The 12,692-nt window shown below is 40.4% G+C and overlaps 1 protein-coding gene across 1 annotated transcript in view; it reads left to right on the forward strand.

The window, feature by feature from the left end:
* Nucleotides 1-4,452: 4,452 nt before the first annotated feature.
* The window catches only part of LOC136876208 (protein snakeskin), a 110,420-nt gene continuing 102,180 nt past the window's right edge, over nucleotides 4,453-12,692 (forward strand). The window contains exon 1 of the mRNA XM_067149965.2: nucleotides 4,453-4,530. The gene's annotated coding sequence lies outside the window, so the exon portion shown is untranslated. The remainder of the gene's footprint in view (nucleotides 4,531-12,692) is intronic.

Raw genomic sequence — 12,692 nt, forward strand, 5'->3', positions numbered from 1 at the left:
ATTAAAAATAATAGCTAAATACTGAGCGAAGCCGGGATCTGTACCTAAGAAACTGCAGCCCGTCTATTTGAGACATATAAACATATAAGCATGTTTACTACTCAGACCGAGCGAGTTGGCAGTTCGGTTAGGGTCGTGTAGCTGTGAGCTTGCATTCGGGAGATGGTGGGTTCAAATCCCACCGCCAACAGCCCTGAATATGGTTTTCCGTGGTTTTCCATTTTCACACCAGACAAATGCTCGGGCTGTACCTTTAAGTAATGCCACAACCGCTACCTTCCGCCGCCGAAAACGTTTTATATGCTAGTGCGACATTAACTGCAACCAACTGTAGGATCTCTTGGTATGGAAATCACTATGCCTTTGTTTAGAATAGCAAGATGCCAAGTCAACAGAGGAGCCGCACATCAAAATCTGCTACTGCACGTTATAAAGAGATTGTGTTTATCCCAGACCTTAACTGTCTGTCACAATAAACAAAGAAAATAATAAGATCCACCTGTTTCAGTACTATATATTACGTGAAAATTTCTATATTCCTGTTAAATCGTCATGTTTATAAACTTTTGGTACCGGTTTCGACAAAACTGTATGTCATCATCAGCCTAGGACAAATTATACAAAGACAATAAAATACAATGATCGTGACTCTTATAGTAATACCGTAATAGTAATATAGAAAACATACTTGTTAAAACTAAAATCATATTTACACATTTAACAAGTATATTTTCTATATTACTATAAGAGTCACCAACAATGTATTTTACTGTCTTTGTATAATTTGCCCTAGGCTGATGATGACATACAGTTTTGTCGAAACCGGTACCAAAAGTTTATAAACGTGATGATTTAACAGAAATGTAGAAATTCTCACGTAATATATAGCATTGAAAAAGGTGGATCTTATTATTTTCTTCGTTTATTGTGAATCTTGATTCAATACGGAACCCGAAGAGTGAAATTCTTAACGTTAAATTAACTATCTGTGCCAGTCTCTGAAAGTCAGATTTTCTGAAAACAAGGAGGAGGCAATCAACCTGACTTACTTACATCCTAAAGAAGTGAAATACATAACCCTAAAAGACTTCTGATTGTGAGCATGAAACAGTATTTATAGTAAAATTGTGGACAATATTGATAAGGACTCTCGATCTTGGTATGTGTGCAAAACCTATGGCAATCCTAGACTCCCCTTACTGTTCCAAGCAATCACTGACCTTAATCACATCTTCTTCTCTTGCCAAATTTATCATGTGCAGCCCAGAAAACAACTTTACTGTAATGAAAAACTCCCACAGAACCTACAGCGCGTTTTATCATCTCAGCAACCAGAGGTGTGCGCAGCAATTGCCAAGTTCTTAAAAGACACCGATTTAAGTCTAAGCTTACATTATAAAGTTTGGATTGTTACAATATCGGAACAGAATACAGTTGCAGTGTTTACATTTCTTCTTTTCTCTCTCTCTCTCTCTCTCTCTCTCTCTGTGCGTGTGGGTATTCTGTAAAGACTCAGAACTGTTAAAACTACGCAATCCAAGTACAGTATTATGGAATGTTCATACGTGTATATGTGTTATTAGTTTGAATTTACAGTTAATTTGTTTTTGCTAGTGGCTTTACGTCACACCGACACAGATAGGTCTTATGGCGACGATGGGATAGGAAAGGCGTAGGAGTTGGAAGGAAGCGACCGTGGCCTTCACAGAAAACCATCTTCTGGGCTGCCGACAGTGGGATTCGAACCCACTATCTCCCAGATGCAAACTCACAGCTGCGCGCCCCTAAACGCACGGCTAACTCGCCCGAGAGTTCATTTTTTATTCCACTGTATTTGTAGCTGGCTGTTTGATCTGTTACCGAAAGCCAATAAATTAAAAAAACGTATGGCAAATTAATAAACTGGCAACATGAACCAGGCTCCTGCTCTTGAGAGGACAACCCACCGACCAAGCACTACTTGTAATGAAACGATCATTCAGGTAAGTTTTGTGTAACATTTACTTATGGTGATGATTATTATGTTCATTTTATTTTCATCAAAATATTTATCTGCATTGTATTCACTGAATTTATATTATGTTTATTATATTCGGAGAGTGAGGACATGGCTAAGTAATACCATGGGAGTAACACCTCACTATGCATGCTGTCCACGTACTGCAAAACAGGGAAGCATTGATACCTACGGATGAGAGAGGGGACTGCTATTTTTATTTCATGCTTAGAATAGTGAAACCACTACTAGCTCGAGTATTGTAGATATAGAGGTGGATCAGATGATTACTTTTAGTTATACACTTAGTTTTCAGAACTGGCTGATTTCTATTTTATGTTCCTCTTCTCTGTCCATCTGATTCCTCTAATTTTCAAACTGTCTTGTTCACTATTGAGATCAGATCCTGTGAATGCCCATGATTAATACGTTCATGTGTTTGCAACTGTGTTCGTAACGATGTGGTATGCTGCTTCTGATGTTATGCCTGCAGCTTATAAATTGAATTGGTTTTCAGCATATTAATTCTTCATACCCGTTACCTCTAACTTCATTCCTAGGCCATCAGCTTTCAGTCTTACACAGCGAAGTTGGCTTGAAAAGGGAGCGATGTAAATTTAAATTTCGTTTGAAAACTTAAGCCTGTTGTTCACGACCAAGCGTTTGTCAAATTCAAGACTTCACAAGAATTTTCAATACTTTACAAGTTTTTCTGGTCAAATCTCCTTTTCTTTCCCTCCTCCTTCTTCTTCTTATTATTATTAGTATTAATATTGCTAGTATTAGTAGTAGCAGTAGTATATTCGTAATATGTCTTCAGAAGTCTTTTGTCTTGAAAGTGAATTAAAATATGTTCTGATCGATCAAAGAATTGTCAAGTCTTTGACAGAATTGACCAATGGGATTCGAGTAATAACGGTGCGCGCTAGGTTGCTAGGCGTGCGGGGATTGCCGGGAACGGGAATCAAAACAACAGAAATGAGTTCGTCTGTATGTCCGAAGGATGTTTTGTATGTGTATTAATTGCTAAGTATGAGGCACATCCCTCCCTATATTCATTGGACTCCGTAGAGTACCATAATAAAATGAGTAATACCGCAGCATACGAGGAGATTCCAAGATAAAATAATATCACAGGGAACTGGGCAGCTTTTAAATGTGTTTATTACCGTACGATAACCTATAAGTTGAACACTATCAGCAGTGTTCGATTTATGACGATCTTCGCATGTAATAATAATAATAATAATAATAATAATAATAATAATAATAATAATAATAATAATAATAATAATAATAATAATTATTAATTATTATTAATTATTATAATTATAATAATAATAATTATTATTATTATTATTATTATTATTATTATTATTATTATTATTATTATTATTTCTTCGTTATGCCCATTAAAAGAGCGAGTTTGAACTTGTTCGTTAGCCTGATGGTTTTCGCCTCCTTATCCTCCCAAAATATCTTCATGAATGCACTGTGTTTCATTTTGCGTTCTGTGGACCACTGTCTACCAGATTTCTCCTTAGGTTTATCCACGAATTTGTGCTTGGCTACTATTTTACTAAAGGCTGCACGATCTTCTATGACCTTTTGGCATATCTTGCGTACGACATCAGTGAACCTGTCTTAATGTGCAGAGGTCCACTGTACTTATTATTATTATTATTATTATTATTATTATTATTATTATTATTATTATTATTATTATTATTATTATTATTATATTCCTAATATGTTTTCACGTAATAAGATATGAATTTCGGTAGCACTGCTATCATTTTTATTCAATTAATGCGAGTAAATGTAATATAACATAACCTCTGCAAATGATTTTATGCCAGTAAATATTTTGCCAAACATTATGTTGAAGATAATCACATTAACATTTTCCCCACGCAAAGTATGGTTTATTGCGCATTACTCTTCTTTTTTAGTGATTTATCCCACTGATAGTCCAAGAACTACAACTAGTGTTTGTCTTTTCCTCTATGTTAAAACAAAATGTTATCAAACCTTGCCAAATCTTTTCAAATCTTGTTAAACCTTCAGCAGTGCTGAACAATCTTTGAGAATATTTGACAATTTTTCTTGTGAAGTATTGAACTGAAAAACAGGCATTAGTTCTTTCTTACAAAATACTATCGATCAATCCGTTGTCATCCACACCAACCATATGTGGGGGAATGGGTATTTGGGGGTTAAGCAATAAATTTGACGGAACTCGTTCGTAAGACATCAACAGCTGACTGAGAACTGATGACAATGAGTCCATTATGAAGGACTGTCCTGATTGATAACACACTCACACTTACACATTCAGAAGTTACGTAGGACGCTAAAAATTGTGCGAGTGACTTAATGTGCGAGGGTGTGAGCCAGGCGCATGCGTAAGGCGGTTCACGTGAATGTGTGTCAAGCTCGATGTATAACCGGCTAGTCGAGCGGGCGCGACTCAGTTGTGAGACGCAGGTTGGTGAAGTAAAGTGTGTGAGCGAACGTGTGTTATAAGAAAACAGGTGAGTTAAGATCTTCATTTAAATGTGAAGGTACGCCTTTTGTTGCTGTGCTATATAAACGGATCTACTTCTTCAAATAACAATGTAATAATGCATTGCGGAAATTTCTCACACCTGTTGATGGCATGGTCGAGTAGCTTCGCATGTTTACCTGCTGAAGAAAAGCCGCGCCTTAAAAATACACCTCATTTTTATTTAGATTGTGAGTTAAACTGCAACATCTCTCTGAAAATCTAATGTACATTCATAGTTTATACTACAAAGGGAACTGTCAAGTGTTAAGTTACGAATATTAACTACCTGATGAGCTAAACCGGATAGAATGTTGTTACGTAACGAATCTTGAGGCGGAACTGCGTTTCGCTTGAGAACGCTTTCTGTATAAATTGATTCAAAAATCTCATGTTCTTGTGGAGTCTCTGGCAGTGTATATGCGTACTTATTTTGGATAAGTTTCTTGATTAGTGTGAAGTTTTTGTCTCAGCATAGTAGAACACTTGAGGTAAGCCATATTCAGGACAGGACATATTTTCCACCGTTACTCACTGAATGGAGAAACTTTCTAGTATTACCGTATTATGAAGTATAGAAATGACTCTCGCACACGAAAGTGCGTACTTTGGCAGTGATATTCGAGCCAGTAATTTAGGATGAAATCACGAACTGACGGTATGTGTGCCACTGGTCTTATAAATAAAAATCTTTATAATTTATATATGTGCAATCTGATATCAGCCAAGAGCGGGGACAGATCCTTACACTCTAACATCTAGGGACCTGTTGCACTCTTGAGCATCGAAAAAAGACTTTATTGTGGTATGTTCCAACCTGTCAGTGCAGAGATGGTGTGGAATAACATTAGTAGACGAATACGTCTGAGTGGTGTTTTTAAAAGTAGGAAAGATCACAATATGATGATAAAGTCGGAATTCAAGAGGACAAATTGGGGCATATTTTCGTTCATAGGAAGAGGAGTTAAAGATTGCAATTATTAAGAAAAGACTAGGTAAACAACAGATAAGGAATCTGCCATCTGCTATAAATACAGATCAGTGGTGATTGATTGATTGATTGATTGATTGATTGATTGATTGATTGATTGATTGATTGATTGATTGATTGTTACTCAAATATAATTGAGAGGAAAACTGGAGATTCCGGAGAGATTTAGGATAGTTTTAAAATGTAAGCTTATAGCTTTACGTGATTGTGAATATCGTGTTCATGATCACGGAACCTCCAGTTGTACGTGGTGTGCAAACCGAAGGGTTGTGAAATTTAATTTCAAAACTCTACGTGCAGTGGCTGGGTTTCGAACCACAGTTGCCTTGATTACAAATCAGTGGCGATGTCATTCTGTTATCTCGCTCACAATTTATTTATTTATTTATTTATTTATTTATTTATTTTTATTTATTTATTTATTGTACACAATAGATTTTTGAAACCCCACTTAGTTTTTCTTACCAGCAATTTGCCCAGAATACATTACACATGGAGTTGCCAAGATTTGCACCTTTGGACCTCGGAAGCCGTGATTACAGGCCGACGTTTATTGAACTATTATTATTATTATTATTATTATTATTATTATTATTATTATTATTATTATTATTATTATTATTATTATTTCGTGTGGCAATTTCATGTCTGGTGCAGCCTTCCTAAGGTAGGTCTTTTGACGAGGGTGGGCAGCATCTGCCGTGTGTATGGGGAAAATATCTGTTAATGTGGTGTGTGTGTGTGTGTGTATGTGTGTGTGTGTGTGTGTGTGTGTGTGTGTGTGTGTGTGTGTGTGAGAGAGAGAGAGAGTAGTAGGAAGTCAGGGGTAGCAAGAACACGCAGTCCCCGAAGCTAGGGAATTTAATGTTTTACGATTAAAATTCCTTGACCTGGCCGGGAATCGAACATTGGGCCCCAAGGAGCGAAGGCCAAGATGAGCCAGACTATTTTCCAGATTGTGTAAATGTAATCATCTGGAGGTGGGATAGAGGGAATACATTGGGGCATATATCAAGCACCGGCCTACCATTCAAGAGAGGTATGAAAGATAAGAACACCTCTATTTTTGCTGCTGAAACTGAGCAGAGCAGATTAACATGGAGCGTTAAAGCACTTACTATTGTAGACTCGGGAGACGACCGTCAGGGATCCTTAATTTCCTTTTTCAACTCTACGCAAACGTGCTGGATGGGAAGAACAGCTAAGTTAGATGCAGCTCTAATACCGGTTATGAAACCTATTGTGGTGTGATAAGGAGGAGATGATGCCGATGGTTGTTGCTTCAAGGGGCCAAACATCAAGGTCATCGGTCCCTTCGTGAGGCTTCTTCTTAAAACAAAAATCACCACCACCAACTTGGTGAGTTGACAAACTGTCAACAAAGAAAACTTTTTTTTTTTACATTTGGCTTTACGTCGCACCGACACATACGTCTTATGGCGACAATGGGATAGGAATGGGCTAGGAGTGGGAAGGAAACGGCCGTGGCCTATATTAAGGCACATGGTGCATGGTGTGAAAATGAGAAACCATGGAAACCAACTTCAGTGCTGCCGCCAGAGGAGTTCGAGCCCACTATCTACCGAATGCAAGCTCACACCTAACCGCACGGCCAACTCGCTCGGTTAAAGAAAACATACTCTAATTATAATATGCTGCGCATTTTGGGAGTGTGTTAGCTCAATGGCAAAGGCAGTCTTCTCCCAATCCGAATGCCTTGCGTTTCAAATCCAGGTGACTCTAAGGGCGACGTTGTCAATTAAACCTGCGCTTGGCAACATTAAGTTGACCTGGTCTTAAACCCCTGATCAAGGCCTGCATTGAATATGAAGAGACGTTGGACAACATTGTTCCTTATCTGGCATTGCTTTAACCCGTATGTTCTTAACAAATGACAATATGCCAGAATTTTGCGCTATGTTTTAACCTTGGGTGCATGGTGTGAAGACTGCGGCACTGTGTTCACTTGTCTTGTTCTAGTCTCTTCACTTTAATATTTCCTATCACGCCTCTCTTGATCAACTGTTATCTTCCGACCCCAACGGTAATAGATTTGTGAGGCCTAAGGAGGCTAACAATTTTACGCCTTTTTTGACCTTTTCACATTAAAAAGGTCTTATGGCTGGGGGTCATCTGAAGACTTGCGTCGCGAAATGAGTGATACAAAATGTGTGAAGTGATGTTACCTAGCAACCGTGCAGGTTGTTATGTACAGTATTGATATATGGCCATGACAGAGACATATTATCAAAGAGAGGTATTAGAGTACAGGTGGTGGTGGTGATTATTGTTTTAAGAGGAAGTACAACTAGGCAACCATCCTCAATATAACACTAATCAGAGGGAAAAATGGAAGGGGTCCGACACTTCGAAAAATGAAGATATCGGCCAAAGGAAGACAAGGGCCACGAAGGGCATGAAAATGAAAGACTCCCTAGCCCTCGCAAACCTAATAGCGTCGGGGTCGGAAAAGAACAAGAGTTGACCAAGAGAGGTCGGATAGGATAGATGAAAGTGAGGAGCCTGGCATAAGTAAGTGGAAGCAATGCCAGGACTCAGATGAGGGCCCCGTGGTCGCCAACCCACGCTCCAAAGTTCAGAGCCCCTGGGGCATATTAGAGTACATGTGATCTTGCAGGCTATGATGTGAAGTACTGATGGATGGCCGTGGCTGACAGACCTATAGAGGGCTCTTTTATCAGAGAGACATTATCTCAGTTTCATAGGCCTGAGTCAGCACTGACTCCAAATTCCATACATGTGTCTCCCGAAATCGATTCGTTAGGTGAAAGTAAATTAATAGTTATCAATTTGAGTTCCATTTATTGAAAGACATATTTATGATCATTTGATTTTTCCAAAGTGAAATTTGTCAGAATATTTTCTCGTAGATAGGTTACTTCAGAGGGATGATTATTAAAATAGTTATCGATTTAAGAACTTCTCTTTCTACCCTCTCCGGTCAAAAATAATGACCACTGTGAGAGCGCTTCGGGTTTCGTACCTTACCCTAATTAAGCAGTCTTACGAAAATTATAGCCAGCACCACCACCTTGGTCTATAGTAAACTGATGTGCTAACTACACGACACCAAGTGCTGCCCCTTGCAAGCAGTATACCAGTGGTAGGTGTTCGGCTCCATGGCTAAATGGTTAGCGTGCTGGCCTTTGGCCACAGGGTCCCGCGTTCGATTCCCGGCAGAGTTGGGAATTTTAACCACAAATGGTTAATTTCTCCGGCACGGGGACTGGGTGTGTGTGTGCCGTCTTCATCATCATTTCATCCTCAGCACGACACGCAGGTCGCCTACGGGTGTCAAATAAAAGGACCTGCATCTGGCGAGCCGAACTTGTCCACGGACACTCCCGGCACTAACTGCCATACGCCACTTCATTACCAGTGGTCGGTAAAGCATCTATATTCTGTGTCACCATCTGAACCGACTAGAGCGGAAGTAACGTCATTGCCCCGTCGCACTCGCCTTGGTTGCCATATAAACCGGCGAGTGACTGAATCCCATACCGCCACTGCTGTTTTAAACGGACTATGACAGTAACTGCACCCACGTGGTCAAGACATCTACTGAATAAGTATGGCAGCTCCGCATTGGGTACACCATTGCCGTAACTCGTGCTGACGGAAGCTATGAAACGCGCGCCCTCTTGCCTCTCTCCTATCATGTGACAGCATCGTAGGCCCAGACCCTCTCACCCGCATCTTACCCTGGTCTTTTCCGCTTTACTCTGCCCGGAGAATAGTGATAAATATTGGATTTGATCGCAGGATCTTCGATATAGTGAGCGCCTGGCGGATAACCTCCCTAACTAACGCTATTCAGGATGCACAGAGCCCTCCTACTGACTGCAAGGGCAGAGGAATGTCCCCGGGTTGTAGCTATCAAATATTGAAGAGCATCAACGCGCATGCCTCATTCGGTGTATTTCTCAAGTGCTCAAATCTAGGGACCTAGTGTTCATAAATTGTTGTATATACCACCTCTCCTACTCTGCCGTCCAACATTCTGATCGTAATTCTTTTCCACGAACAACGGGACTCGAGCCAGCCGACCACGATGTTAGATCTTAGTACGCCACCAGGCGGGCTAATGCGGGAGTTATGATTTCTGATAGAACAATGCTCATATCACTGCCAAGGTCTGCGAACTTTCCAAGAAAATATACGGCTTGTAGATGTCCGACAAACCACTCTTCTCCATAGATTATGTTTAATGACCAAGTAAACCTAGTTCGTCTTTATCGCCTAAGCTGGGCAGCTCTTTCATATTGATGTGCGGTTAACCAACCCTAGAACACGGCCCATTTTATGCACATCCGTACTCCAAAACAGTGTACCTATTGTGCCGAACTGTAAATTGGAAACTCGCTCGCTCGCTGACTCATATCTAAATGGAGTTTGTTGTAATCACAGCCCTCTGGCGCCTTATCAGGCGGCCATTGAGACACGCTATTCTTTAGAGTAATTTATTCCTTTGAATCCGACGACAGTGAATCACTGGAATATTTCCTCCCGTATACGAAGTTTGTTAAACTCTCCTTGCACGTGCCAAGCTCAAAATATAATCGCGGTCCCATTTCGAGGAATTAACTTTAAAAGCTTGTTTCTCAAGGCGTCCTCTTAGAACGATATCGATTGGTTGCCCATCCGTTCGTCTGTGTACCATAAAACCGCTCTGCCTATTTACCTACAATTTTACGTGTTATATTAATTTTAAATTAAATTATTTCCCAGACAGTCTTGAGTTCTTACTAAGACAATATTTAACCATAATGATCAAAGTTCCAACATTAATTAAATTATCATGATGCCGTCTCGACCGTCAAAGGGTAATATTTCTTATTCTGTTTTCAATAGCCGTATCGTGGATGTCGAAATACTATCGGGAGATTCCACATCCAGGATAATAATTTAATACAAATTCCATTAAATTAGTGGGGGCCCTCAAGATGTCATCTCCTTATCTCCGACCGTTAGAGGGTTAAGGAGGTCATCTAAAACTTATAAGTTGTTATACAGAGTCTATTGATTGAGATGGTCGGCTGAGTAGTAGTTCTAGTAGTTTTAGGCGCACGTCTCCTGCGGAAAGGTGTGCTGGATCATCGAATCCAGTCACAGTCGACATAGTATTTAAGAGTGCTTAGGTGTGAGAGACCGGGAGAGTAGTTTCGAATCGCACTATCGGCAGCACTGAAGATAGTTTTCCGTGGTTTCCTATTTTCATACCTGACAAATGCTGATCGGAGAACGCGGAACGTGCCTTAAGTAAGGTGACAGTCACTTCCTTTCCAGCCCTAGTCCTTTCCTGTCCCATCGTAACCAAAATGCCTATCTGAGATAGCGCGACTTTAAATCACTGGCAAGTCCGGTTCCGTGGCTAAATGGTTAGCCTGCTGGCCTTTGGTTCACTGGGACCCGAGCTCGAATCCAGGCCGGTCGGAGATTCTAACCTGAACTGGTTAATTCCTGCGGCTCGGTGTATGTGTGTGTGTGTGTGTGTGTGTGTGTATTTATCAAATTAATTTCATCTCAAATTTATATCACTTTTTCGTGTTAATTCACAGTTAGTAGAAGTAGTAAATATCATATAAAAATGACTCATTAACAAGTGTAAGTGTAATTTTTACGTGTAGAACTTTTATAACATGCTTAATAAAACTGCTGTCGAGGCCTCTCACATTAAAACACTCTGAAAAGCCTATCAGTTTGCTAGAGTTCTCTTCCACAATCCTAAGTTGGAGGATTGAACACAGCAACAGTAACAACAACTGGGTATTCGGGAGATAGTGGGTTCGAACCCCACTGTCAGCAGCCCTGAAGATTGTTTTCCGTGGATTCCCATTTTCACACCAGGCAAATGCTGGGGCTGTACCTTAATTAAGGCCACGGCCGCTTCCTTCCTAGCCCATTTCTGTCCCATCGTCGCCATAAGACCTATCTGTGTCGGTGCGACGTAAAGCAACTAGCAAAAAAAAAAAAAAAACAACAACAACAACAACAACGACAACAACTGGGGATACGGCCAGATCTTGTTCGAAATATCACTGTGTGTATGTAGGCGGATGAAACTTTCGCGTCTCACCCTTGAAATTACGTGGCTGTGGAATTAATCCTAAAGAGCGCACTGATAATGCTGTCGATCTTTTTTATTGGATGAATAAATTGTTTTCGTGTATTAATGGCACGAAAGACACACATACATAAATAAATTAATGCAGATTTACATACACGAATTATTAAGTACGAGCTATATTGAACTTCCTGCTGGTTATGCTGAATACCTAGTTACCTAGTTATATATATGAAAACCTACTTAGTACTGCTATTCTTGGAACATGAGTTCGAAAAATATTTGATGAAGAATCCCTGGAAAGAAACACATACGGTATACAAACAGCTAAGTATTAACCAGTGTGTGTGCTATTTTACTCTTCATCCAAGAATTATCAAAGGCATGGACATTTTGAAGCACCGAATCCCGTGGAATCTCTGAGGTTAAGCAACTTCCGATGTGGTCAATACTTGGATGAGTAGATAGCTTGCTGTTGACTGGAAGATGACCAGGGATCTGGCCACTCTGCCTCATGTAAACTCCTGCTCAGGATCTGATTAATGGTCCAAAAGCTTGGCTCGGGATACTGACACAAACGCCAACGTCCAGGTTTGGATATGGTTGTACTCTATTCAGACAAATATAATTTTTCCAGAAGAAAATGGTTTTTGGAAAAGTGAATGGGAAGTGGCCGATATGACGGAGTCCTACACGATGGCTGATCAACTGATCTCACTGACTCGTCAGAGCCTAAATGAAGCCGTACAAGCAGCCACAGACAGAAAAGCCAGGATAATCACGGCCGAGGCAACGACTACGAAGTGCCACCCTCACGAGGGGGGAAGGGGCGGGGGAAGAGAGAGAGAGAGAGAGAGAGAGAGAGAGAGAGAGAGAACACGTTGTGGCGATCCTCTTTCCGACCTTCATGTCGCAGTTTTTTGTAGGTTGAGGATAGGTCAAGTCAGGTCTACACACCTCCTAAGGAGAGAGGACATTCTCCCCCAGTGTTATCAAGTGAAGCTCATTTCACCGTGGCCTACTTTCTTACCGAGTGCGTCGATCTCTCGAGCATTCGACGAAACCTACAGCTTCC

Source organism: Anabrus simplex, chromosome 6 (assembly GCF_040414725.1).
Source record: "Anabrus simplex isolate iqAnaSimp1 chromosome 6, ASM4041472v1, whole genome shotgun sequence".
NCBI classification, from domain to species: Eukaryota; Metazoa; Arthropoda; class Insecta; order Orthoptera; family Tettigoniidae; genus Anabrus; species Anabrus simplex.